Source organism: Nematolebias whitei, chromosome 14 (genome assembly GCF_014905685.2).
Source record: "Nematolebias whitei isolate Nwh7 chromosome 14, NemWhi1, whole genome shotgun sequence".
NCBI classification, from domain to species: Eukaryota; Metazoa; Chordata; class Actinopteri; order Cyprinodontiformes; family Rivulidae; genus Nematolebias; species Nematolebias whitei.
Genome location: NC_056511.1, coordinates 14,074,599 through 14,087,014, shown reverse-complemented (window position 1 = coordinate 14,087,014; position 12,416 = coordinate 14,074,599).

The following is a 12,416-nucleotide window of genomic DNA, read 5'->3' as shown; positions in this document are numbered from 1 at the left end:
ATAGATAGATAGATAGATAGATAGATAGATAGATAGATAGATAGATATGAAACTGCTAAACCTAAGGATCTAAATCCTAAATTAATGCTGTAGGTTCTACTTTTAACTTCTATATTTTGGTTAAATGTGTCCAATTAATTTATTAGTTTATTTATTATAGTTATTATTTATTTCCATTGCATCTTATAAGTGTATTGTTTTATTATCTAGTGTGATCAGTGGAGCTTTTTGAAAATGGTCAAATTAGCTCATTTTGAGGGCTTAGCATCTAAAAATTGTAATTTATTTATTTATTATAAACATAGCAAAACATATTTTCTCATTTTATGAGTTTTTGGGCCTGACAAAGCCCTTAGATAAATATTTTATAGCCCTTCTATCATTTCAGTCGTAGTCGAGAATAACTGTCCTCCATTCTTGTCATTAGCTGGCTGGCTAGGCCAATCCTGGAGCTGCATTGAATGCAGTGTGGACAAGGGTAACTGGTGATGGTGGCTTTATTTATTAATACAGGTAAATCCCATTGAGCCTCGAGGACTCATTTACAAGAGAGACCTGATTTCAACAAAGAAAGATGACAACAATGGACAACAGCAACAACAATAAACAGTTATAAAAAAGCATACTACAGTTTTTTTTTTTAACAAATAGGATGGCTAAAAGGAAAAGGTAACAAAACAAAAAACAGCTAGATAGATAGATATAACAGCTTTAGGTTGGACCTTTTTGATGAGGATTCTCTCTTTTCCAAGTCTTCAGCAGAATGGTGGTGGTCCTCATTTACAGTGCAGCACCAAGTGTTCTCTAGAAGATCACCCTGCTGGTTGCAGAGCCTTCTCCAGTCTTGAGGTCTTCTTTGTGCACATATGATTGTCTTCTCCACACCACTTCTAAAGACTGGAGTTAATTGTGACATAATTAGTATTTTAATCCCACATAAAGTGATTCAACTACCAAAGATACCATAAATGTCAAAACCTTCTAGTAGTAGTTTCCATCTTCAACTCTCCCTAAAATTTAATGGAAACCATGAAATTGAACGAGGTGCGATACAAACAAAACAGAGAGCCCAGGTCTCTCTCTCTCGCTCTCTCTTTCTCGCAGGGGTGGTCCTAACTTTTTTGGTGCCCTGGGCAAACAACAAGACCTCAGGAGCATAGTTGCCAAGTCCACTTATTATAAGCACCTTTGGGCTTGTTTTTTTCTAAAATTGCTTGCAAATTATGTGAATCACGGGTTGCGTTTTTTTGGGGGGGGCTTGTTTTGAACGTGAAGTTGATTATTTGGGCTTGACTTTCTTTCCGAGTGAAACTAGTTGAATATCTCCCAGCTCCGCACAATGCGTGGTGTCTCTGGGCAGCACACCTCATCCCCAAAATGCCCCCCTCGGCACTTTCAATAGCTGCCCACTGCACCACCTGCTGGTGGATGGGTTAAATGCAGAGACTAATTTCGCAATTGTATGGAAACATACAGTGCTGACATTGTGATGACATTATTATTATAAAGCAAAAGACAAGTGGTAGTAGTAGTTTGTCCCTTCCACGCCCCCGTTTCCTGTTTATCGCTCTCGCCCAAGTTGGCAAGGCGACAGGCACACATAAACATATACAAATACGTTTATGGGTGCACACCCTAAACACTCATACTGTAGCCGACCACTAGGGGGCTCCACTCACACGCCGATGTCAGGATGTTTTGTTTTTAAAAATTTGTTTAAAAAAAAATTACATATGCGAAATGTATTTTTCATCAGAGCTTAAAAGTATGTTATTCAAAGTGTTTAGCATAATTTCGTTGTTGTTTATGTGCCATGCCATAATAAATGTATGTTTATACTGTTTAAAAACAGCCTCTGTTTTACACAGTGTGGTGGGTTGCCAGCTGGGCTTTTTTTGGGCTTGTTTTCATACAGCTGTTTGCTTGTTTCTATCGTGAGATCTGGCAACACTGCACCTGGCTGATGGTGCCCACTCCCCACAAGGGGACGATAGAAAACCTATACCTAGAGTAGACAGGCTATATGAAATAATGTGTTTAATTTTTTGAGGGGGAGGGCGGAGTCAGGCGCTCGTGCCGCCCTTGACGAGATGCCACCCTGGGCAGCTGCCTGTATTGCCCATATCAGAGACTGCAGCTGCTCTCTCGCTTTATGTATCTCTGTCTTTCTCTGTCCCTCTGTCTCTCTGTCTCACCCTATCCCTACTGGTCTCCTCAGCAGTGTGATGGTCCTGAAAGCTGAGGGAAAGATGCCGGGGAGCGTTTAGTTTCAATGCAAACAGATACCACAAACCTGAAGCTTGAATCTAATAACGGAAGTGCTCTCCTTTGGCTCAGGAAGAGAGAATAATACAGGAAGGGATTATTATTACCTGTCTATTGGTGTGTGGAGGGGGTGATGGGGGGGGGGGCATTTAAAACTGTTGTGTTACAAGTGAAGTTATGAAAACTGTTCGTTCAGCTTTTCACTTTTTTCTATAAACGAAGAACAGCAACCTGGAAACTGTGACCTATTTGTGTAGGTCTGCTGATTGTTCGTATGATTTTGCTTATACGTGGATATTGGTGTGTGTGAGCGAGCATGCATGTGACCGGGTGTGCGTGCATGTGTTCTGGAGTTCTGCAAGGCCCCTGGTATCCAGCAGAGGAATGCAGCAGTCTCTTGAAAAGTAGTTATCAGCTAATGAGAATTCCACTCGGAGCAGGAAGGAAGGGCTTAGAATGCGTGTCCCTCAGCGAATTGGGGCGAATGTTAATCACGGTGCCTTTAGGTGCACGGACCTACACACACATATATGCTCGCTTGCCTGCATGCACAGAGTGGAGACCCAGCAAAAAGTTGCAGAGACTGACACATGCACAGAGGAGGAGGGAGGGAGATGAGGATAGAGAGGATGTTTTTAAAAACTTGGTGTTGTCTTCGTGGTTTGGAACTAATTGGTTTCAGATGAAAATCAGCGCACACAAACTTGAGAAGGCCCTAATGTTGCCTTGCACTCCATCTCCCTTTTGAAAAATAGCCTTCTCTTCTCGATCTTTCTTACACGTTCTTGTTTTTTCATCTTCTTCCTGCAGCACTGAATGGTTAATTAATCGAACTTCATCTGGATTTACAGCAACAGTTCATTGTTTGGGAGAGCTGGCATTAAGGTAAAACACCTTGTGTGAAGAAACTTCCTAAACATGACACGTTCTTGTTGCTGAGCTCTCACATTACTGTCAAAATACCCTGATCAGTCCTTTCAAAGGTACTTAGTCAGTCTATTGCTGTCCTTATCTTTGTCCCTGTTTTTCATGAAAGACACTCGGGCCTCTAGAGATCCTGTCCCTCAGGAAGAAAGCAAGCGTCCCCCTCCCTCCTGTTTTTTCATAACCTATTATTTATGTCTGACAGACCTCCTCCAGACAAATGGCTTCCATATGGAGAAAGAAAGACAGAAAGGCAGAGAAGAAGGAAAGAAGGGAGAAAAAACTCTGCATCTTCTTTTTTTATCCTTGCCTTGCCAGCTTTATTTTTCTTTTTTTCTTTCCAAGAGAAGTAAAATTTTAGTTTTTGTGGATGATTTTTACTTTATTATTGTGGCATGACTAATGACTAATGAATATGATAGCAGTATCAGTCATGATGTACATCATTATAAGGTGGATATCCATGAGCTCACATTCTGAAGAAATTAAATCAATCACAGAAGACTTCACATCATTTTCCAAATGTGGAATCCCACTGCAATTGTTCCTTTTTAAAGTTTAGAAAGTTTTCTCCCTCTTTTGAATTGATATGTTATGTATTGTGTGCTAGTGCTAAATGTGGATTTGCTTGTTCCCATTTTTTTTAAAGATTGACATATGTAATATTTTGATAAATCACGACATTCCCATTCTTAACTTGTACATATCGAGTAAAAATTATTGAGAAAATTTAAAGTTTAGCATTCCTTAAAGAAATCCACATTTCAAACCAGTTTTAAACTCAGAAAGTTGAAGTTGTGGGCAGTTTGGTCAAATTTTGTCAATGTCAGCATCATGCAATACTGGAAGATTTCCTGCGTATGTGTATGTATATGTTGTGAATGACACTCGGCAAAATATCTGTAGACGTGATAGAAGTGATGGTACTACCGCAGCTTGTGTTTTTTAAGATGAGTTGGCTGAGGAAGCCATCTTCAATCATGCTGATTCCAGAAGTTAACGAGATGGAATAATTACCGTAATTTCCGGACTATAAGCCGCTACTTATTTTCACACATTTTGAACATGGCGGCTTATACAATGCTACGGCTAATTTATGGATTATTTTTTTTTTTTTTATGGGCTAACGAGCTTCATGCCACCAAAGCATTTAGCTTTGTCACACCCAGGTGCTCACATAGCACCCAATCCACATCTCTCTTGGGGGTTAGCAATCAATAACTTCCTGGTAGACTACTGTATTTTTTTTGTCAGCCATGTTACAGGCACTGTTAAAAAAACAAAACAACATTTACTGTATTTGTGTGTGTTACTGATACGTTTAATTAAACTTTTTTTTTTTTTATCTTTCTGTGTAAATATTGCATGTTACAACGTAAGCACCCACGGCTTAGACAAGTGCGCCTATTTATGTAAAATTTTTCTTTTCTTTTCAAATTTAGCTGGCACGGCTTATATTCAGGTGCGCTCAATAGTCCAGAAATTACCGTATAAACCAGGTTGAGGGTTTCGAGCCCAGGTTGAGTCAGGAAGGCATATGGCAAAAAGTTGCTGAAATCTTTTGTGAGAGTTTGCTCCCTGTGGTGACCCCTGCAGAAGGGAGCAACCAAAATAAAATCTGATCAGTGGTGCATGACATATTTTGGTAACAGTAGACACACCAGCACCTCAAACATGCACACACAAACAATAATATTATAATCCATCCATCCATCCATTTTCTTTACCCGTTTATTCCATTTTGGGTCACGGGGGTCGCTGGTGCCCATGTCCAGCAATCACTGTGCGAGGGGCGGGGTACACCCTGGACGGGTCGCAAGTCCATCACAGGGCCACATAGAGACAAACGAGACAAACAACCATTCACTCTCTCATTCACACCTAGGGACAATTTAGAGTTACCAATCAGCCTAACTTGCAAGTTTTTTGGTCTGTGGGAGGAAACTGCAGTACCCAGAGAAAATCCATGCATGCACGGAGAGAACATGCAAACTCCACCCAGAAAGGCACCCAGCCAGGATTTGAACTGGCAACCTTCTCACTGAGAGGTGGCAGCTATACCAGCTGCACCATCGTGCCAACCTAATTTCCGTTTTTGTCTGAAAAATATAAATTAAAAGACAAACTGTATTCACAGAAAAAAAAAGTGTCCGTTACGATGAAGAATCTTCTGCAAAGAGCTGATTGTTCATGTCATCTCACTCAGATTTGTATCAGTGTTGGAGTTCTACAGAACATCTGGCCACACATCTGGGATCTGATGCAACTTTCTGATCTGACTAGGAAAAAAACAAAAAAATAAAAAATAAACTAAAAAAAACAAGAAAATAAAACGTGTACACTTTCATCTTGAGAATCCTGTTGATGATGGGATGTTTTGTAATCGTTCTTCCTCCTTTTTATGACATCCAACCTTCTCTTTCATCTGTTTCTCTCTCTCGTTTTAGTTATTCTTCCTCTCCTTTCTTTGGAGTTGTTCTTCCTGTCAGAATTAAACTGTAGCTCCTTTCTGGTCCCAGTGGGAGCAGCTGGCCAGCTAATCCCTGATGGGGCCTTCTCCTCTTCCTCCCACCCCTCCCTGATTCTCTCTTCCTTCCTTCCTCCCTGCATCCCTGGTGTAACAGCTCCCTTGTTCCCACAGGACAAAACGGCACCTTTGTGTCCTCCTTGACTCACTCCTTCTCTCCATCACTTCAACCCCCCTCCTTCCTGCACACCCTCCACACCCGTTTTTTTTTTTTTTTTTTTCTTGAAAAGCAAAGCAACATTTAGAGCCAGGATTGGGAAATTGTAAACAGCAGGTTTATGGGCCTGGGGGCTGAGGCAGAGTCCAGCAGGGCTCAGAGTCCAGCAGAGCAGAGAATCAGCCCTTTGTTATGGTGGGATTAGTCTGGGAGGTGAGAACAGGGCTGCCCCCCTCAAACTCCTCACACCTCCACCTCTAATCACCAACACCAGTACAACACACCCAGTCTGACGGATGACACAGCCTGGAGAAAGTGTCAACTGCCAGCACAAACATGTCTTAAACTCAGTTCCTACCATTTAAGTCCCTTTCCTTTCTAGAAATGTATTTATTTTATTTTATTTATTTATTCATTTTATAATAATAAGAATACCTATCAATTTACATGTATGTAATTTGAAAACAAAAATAAAATGAAAGGCAGCAGATGAAGATAAAATCTTATTAAGTCTGCTCCTTATTTATCTAATAAACAATTTAAACAAACATTTACTGTAAGTAACAAAAACAAATAAATAACTCGCTTAATTTTTCAATTAACAAACATTTTCAATGAATTACATTCATATATATATTTTTAAACAATTTGATTTTTACCAGTTTCTTAAATACCAAGATTGATTTGGCTTCCTTAATATCTGTCTCTAAGTCATTCCATAAACCAGCACCCTGAATTAAGGTAGATCTTCCCTTTAAACTAGTTCTGAACTGCGGTTTAACAAAAACATCTTTCCCCTTAAGATTGTAACAGCTTGATCTTTTCACAAAATACATTTGAATATTAGAAGGTAGTGTATTTGTATGAGCTCTATACATAAGTGACAAAATGTTGTAATCCACCAAATCATAGAATTTCAACAGTTTCATTTGATTAAATAAAATACTTGATGGATGATAATAATGTTTTCTTGTGATAATTCTTACAACTCTTTTCTGCAATATAAAAATAGGCTTTGTAATTGATTTACACGCTTTTCCCCAAACATTAACACAATAAACCAAGTGTGGAACAACAATTGTATTATACAACAAAAACAATGCTTTATCATTTAGTAGATACCTAACCCTATAAAAAATTGCAATAGATTTGGATATTTTCGTTTTAACAGAATTCATATGTTGTTTCCACGACAGTTTATCGTCAATGATGACACCCAAGAATTTCACCTCATTAACTCTACAAATCATTGAATCTTCAATTTGAAATGGAACATCAATAGTTTTATTTCTATTACTAAATATCATGTAATTTGTTAGGCAGCACGGTGGCGCAACTGGTAGAGCTGCTGCCTCTCAGCGAGCAGGTCCCTGGTTCAAACCCCGGTCCAGGGGCCTTTCTGGGTGGAGTTTGCATGTTCTCTCCGTGCATGCGTGGGTTTTCTCCGGGTACTCCGGTTTCCTCCCACAGTCCAAAAACATGCATGTTAGGCTGATTGGTAACTCTAAATTGTCCCTAGGAGTGAGTGAGAGAGTGAATGGTTGTTTGTCTCGTGTGTCTCTATGTGGCCCTGTGATGGACTTGCGACCCGTCCAGGGTGTACCCCGCCCCTCGCACAGTGATTGCTGGACATGGGCACCAGCGACCCCCGTGACCCAAAAATGGAATAAACGGGTAAAGATAATGGATGGATGGATGGATGTAATTTGTTTTATCCAAATTTAAAGATAATTTGTTTAGTCTAAACCATTTCTGAATTTTAACAAACTCTGTCATCATTGACTCCAATAACTGTTCAATATTTTTACCAGAACAAAAACAAATTCACACACATCATCATTTCTAATTCAATTAGGCTTTTGTTAGACATTTAAAAATTGTATAATCAGAATTTAAACTTCTTAAAATGACTCAGCAACTACAATTAGAAATCACAAAAAAGGATTAAATCATGTCATCTGAACAAGTTCCTTTGTTGGGAGAAATGTTTCGAAGAAACTTAGATGACATGATTTAACCCATTTTTTGTGATTTACATACCAGGATGATTGAGCTGTCAAACATTTTTACAATTAGAAATACAATAGTCCCTCGATACTTTGCGGTTTGACTTTTGTGGACTTGTTCTGTTGTGGTTTGTGACATACAGTCCATAATATTGTATATTAATAATAATAATTATAATTGTACCAAGACACACAATTGTCAACTTTAATGTTACTCACATGATTGGAACAGTACTGGATACAGTACAGTAAAAAATTACGGAAAAATAAAATGCATAAGACAGGCACTGCCATTTTGTAGTTTTCTCTCAGTAAGCCTCCACTGTATTTTCGCTCATAATGAACCACATTTCCCAGAAGTCAACAGGGCCCCGCCTAGAAGCCCCGTTTCTTTTTGCTGAAAAAAACAGAGGAAAAGTTTTGATCCAATTGGCGCCCAGCAGATGCAGAGAAACTGTACTGAACCCACCAAACCAGACCAGAACCCGAGCAGAACCAGACTTCCAGACCCATCTGTGAATCTTTGTCAGGATTTCTCAGGCAGGAATGAGCCTGTTAGTTGCAGGCAGGGACTCAGACTCAGGATGCACAAAAATATATATATTTAACAATAATAAATCAAAAGGCTGAGGTGGCAGCAAACTTACGCACTGATAGTACAACACAGGGCAAGACTAGAACACATCAGGACAGGGTAGACCCAATGATGACGCGCCAACGAACAAGACTAACAGACAGACTTATATACACAGACAAGACAGGACATGATTACAAACAGCTGGCATGAGACAAGGGTGAAATTAATTGGGTAAATGAGGAGACACACTAGGGAGTACAGACAAGGAAGACCCACTAGATGGCACCATCCTTACAACCATGAGAGCTGGTAGCCCACCCATGTGGCCCTCTGAGTGAACGCGCACGACCAATGATCCAGTGGTCCATCTGAAGCTCAACTGCATGATTTTCACTTCTTTCAACCGGTCCACGAGGATCTCAGAGCGGGGACATGCTGGTAAGTAAAATTGAGTAGCTACATATAAGTATGTTGTTAAAATTAATAGGTTTAAGAGTTTAGAACATTGATTGTGGTGCTGCAGGTTACGTCTGCAGAAACAGAACAGTCAGGCTGGAAACGAACAGAGCTACTCCTGTTCTGCAGAGCCCGGTAAGTAAAATTTAGTTGGACGTTTAGTAGTACACAGTAGTACTGTACGTATGTTGTTAAAATGACGTAGGTTTAAGAGTTTAGAACATTCACATTGCGAGCGGGTTCGGAATCAAACCTCGGCAATAAACGAGGCACTACTGTATTGTAAAAATCTACTTTAATTTTAGGCTGTTTTGCTTTGTGGGCTGAAAGAGTGAGTGCAGCCTGCCACCCATCTACCATTGTTTGCTGACTAAAGCTTTCCATATAGAGGCTTTGAAACTACATGTACTGTATGCGAGCTATCAAGATAAATTAATTAAACATGACGGGTGTATTGTATCTATCAGAATGGCAACCAGCAGTTCACACTCTGAGGCCTAACCCTATGTTAACCCCCTAAGGTAGTATATCACTTGAGTTTGGTTAGAGAATAAAATTGTGCTAAAAACTGTGGGAAAATAGGAGAACTTTCCATTATAGTTTCACATAATTTTGAATGTCTGTGACAAAGTGAATAGTAAGCCTTGTGGCCACATTTAGAATTGCCAATTTTTGAAAAACAGCCTATATTTGGGTGCATGGTTTGCAAAATCGTATCATAGGCTGTGAATATTATTTTGTTGCCAGTTCCTTCCCACATTACACCTGCTTCGGCTCACTTTGTACACATATTTATGTTTTAAACCACTGGGATATATGTTTAAAATGAAGATCAGCAGATTTGAACTTAATTCTTAAATAAATATGTTTGCATCTGGAGAATCATGGCTGTAATCTCAGTTGTTTTCTGGCATTGGACATTTCAAAATACAGCTCTGGAGTTGTTGTACTGTATTTGTAACTAACCATTTCAGCTCAGTGCGATGCTACCTTTACTCATAAACTCGGTCGTTTTGTGTCATTTTTCATTTTCACTCATGAAGAGCTCCTTCATACAGTGGGAACTACCAAGCAGATCATGAGAATGTCCTTTGTACACATTAAATAGACCACAAACTGATCCACCAGTGTTTCCAGATGTTCTTGTTTTCGTACATATCTCAATTTATTATTGCTTTTTTTCTGATAAGATGAAACCAATGTGTGAAAAGAGCCAGTGCCGGCCTCTGCCTGCTGACAGGAACAGCTGCTTTGGATAAACAGTGTTAGGCACTTTAATTTTTGTTTAATGACGTTAGTAACAATTCGAAATTCACAAAAGCGAAAGAAAATGTTGCTAAATCTGTTTCACGTTGGTTGCAGCAACTTTTATGTGTTCCATAAGTTGTTGTTTTTTAATCTATTGCTGCTAAAAGGCGAAGGGGTGAATGTAAATGACATTATTTTTGCCCGTGTGAGTGTGTGTGTGTGTATGTGTGTGTGTGTGTGTGTGTGTGTGTGTGTGTGTGTGTGTGTGTGTGTGTAAGGGTGCACATTCGTGTCTGTTTGTAGCAAAATGTCACATAAACCACTCAAATTTAGTGAAACTTCCAGGAAAAAATCATTGGATATGCATAAACAACTAAATAACTTTTGGAGTCAACCCAATTCAAGATGGACATCACAGCTAGCTGACTTTAGAAAATACAAAATAGCTATAACTCGGATAACAGTTAAGTAAAAATTTAATCTGGTAGTAGCTGAATGTCATTCACAACATACAGTCTGTGCAGCTTGCAATATTATGAGTTTGCACATGAAGTTGTTTTTCAAGGTTTTCAAGGTTTCTCTAAACTCTAGGAACCACATTTAAGCCTGCAGTCTGAGAACAAAGTGCTCTGTTAGAAAAATATGAGACAATAAGAGCTGTAATATAAGATGGAGCTAGGTTGTTGGGGGCTTTGTAGGTTAGAAGTAAGATTTGAATTCTATTCTGAATTTGAGTAGTATTCTGAAGATGATCTCATCATAAAAGTTTTACATGGAATGTGGCAGGCGAGATGCTTTTTTAAGATATGCATTCTTTCTTTAAATCATGTACATATAGCAAAGGATTGCTGTTTAAATAGGTTGTTGATGTGATTTGCATTTTTTTCTACAAGTCGAAGTGTCCCTGCAGACAGCATGTAGCTATAACTAACACGAACTCTACATATAAAAAAATGCACAGTAAAAAATTGACAGAACTAAATGCCTCAGTGATCATGAGCCAAAATCACCAAATTATCTGGATTTATTTCCTGTACACCTAAGAAAATGTGTCTGTCATTCCTGTGTGAGGACTTTATTGTGGATTTTTTATGGGTTTGAACAGAAAAATGCAGTATGACAACTCTGATTTATAACCATTACTTAAAAACACAGCAGATGTCTGCTTTTGTGTGACAGATGATTCAGCTGAGCCTTTAAATCTTTAGCAGATAGGTGTGCAAAAGGCCATTCTATAAGCTCTGACTGCTGGACCTATATTAACCAAACATCAATGCCTCTGTAAATCACAAAATGACATTCCACCTCTTTTGAATAAATCTTTAGCATATGGAGAGAAGGTGTGTGCCTTTAAAACACACGTGCAAACCGACAAATGAGTTCGATGTGCCATGGAGAGAATGACAACCTAATGCTGAGCGTCAACCTGTAAGACAGGTTGGAATCATTCTTTGAAGACAGATATTAAATGGGTTTTGAAGGTTTTCCTCCCTTTCCATTTTATGTCTCTTCCTCACTTTCCCTTTTTCTCCTTTCCATCCTCACACAGTCTGTTGGTTGGTTCTGTGCTGAAGTTTCCATTCACCAGCTCAACTCTCCCCTCTATGTGCTTTGAACTTCGCAAACTGTTCTTTTGAAGGGCAGAGTCAAAAAATGTCCTTTTATTCAGTACAGACTCTTTGATGGGGGGGTTGTCACTTTCTACAATGCGCTGCTCAGAAACTGGGATGGCCACACCCTTATAGACCGACAGACAGACTTGCAGGTAAAGGCCTTCATTAATGAAGATTGTCCAGTTTGAGCCTTGAACTCACCTTTACACTTGTTTTTTTTCTCTGAAGCAAAGGTTTCAGGACAGTCTTATAGACTCTTCCATGAAAGGGACATTCATGAAAAGGTGAAAGATTGCTTTAAGAACCTGTTTTTTTATTTATACATCTCAGGAGTTAGAAGTGTCACAGTTCATGATCTTCTTGTGTTTTGTCTTTTTGTAATTCTGTGACTCTTGTTTTGTGATTTCCGATATGTTTTGTCACATTGTGCCTCATTATCATTCTTTGCCTCTGTATTTGTACTATCAGTTTTTATCATATTGTTTTGTTTTGCTTTCTGTTCCTAGAAAACCAGGTTCAGTTTTGTTAACTACACCAGCCCTGTGTTGTTCATTATTCCCAGGACAGTCATAGATTTTCAGTTTCTCTTTATCGTGTCTTTACACTTCCTTGTTGCAACAAGTGAAGTTTTTGACATGCTATG